Here is a 481-nt window from a genome sequence, read left to right as displayed (position 1 = left end):
CTACTCCCCTAATTTGGAATCAAGGCAGGATGCTCTTTCGGTCTGGCCACCTCCCTGAGATGGGAGTGGCTGGAGGGGATGAGGTGCTAGTGAATGCTTTTGGACCCAGTTGTGACTTCTGCTGGTCCCCACTCCTAGTCATTTATTCCCAAGCACAAAGTACTTAAGGTTGCTAAATTGGATCTCAAAACATCATCTAAGCAAGAATATATACATTTCAATGGTTTCTCATTACTTCACTAAGCCTTCCTAACTTTTGTCTTTGTGTTTAATTGAAAAACATGGCCACACTATTTTACAGCTCCTCCCATTAACAGTTAGAGCTTTAGAGCTATTAATTTTCTTCTGAGTGTACATTGTTTCCACTGTTGTTAATTTATAATTATGCTGTAATTTAATTTTTTTTTTCTTCAGCCCCTGAGTTATTTGGAAGAATAGAGTTTTCCTAATAGTTTGATTTCTTTCTTTTTTTTATTAATTT

The sequence above is a fragment of the Cebus imitator genome, unplaced genomic scaffold (assembly GCF_001604975.1).
Source record: "Cebus imitator isolate Cc_AM_T3 unplaced genomic scaffold, Cebus_imitator-1.0 Scaffold128, whole genome shotgun sequence".
NCBI lineage: Eukaryota > Metazoa > Chordata > Mammalia > Primates > Cebidae > Cebus > Cebus imitator.
This window is presented reverse-complemented; position numbering follows the sequence as displayed.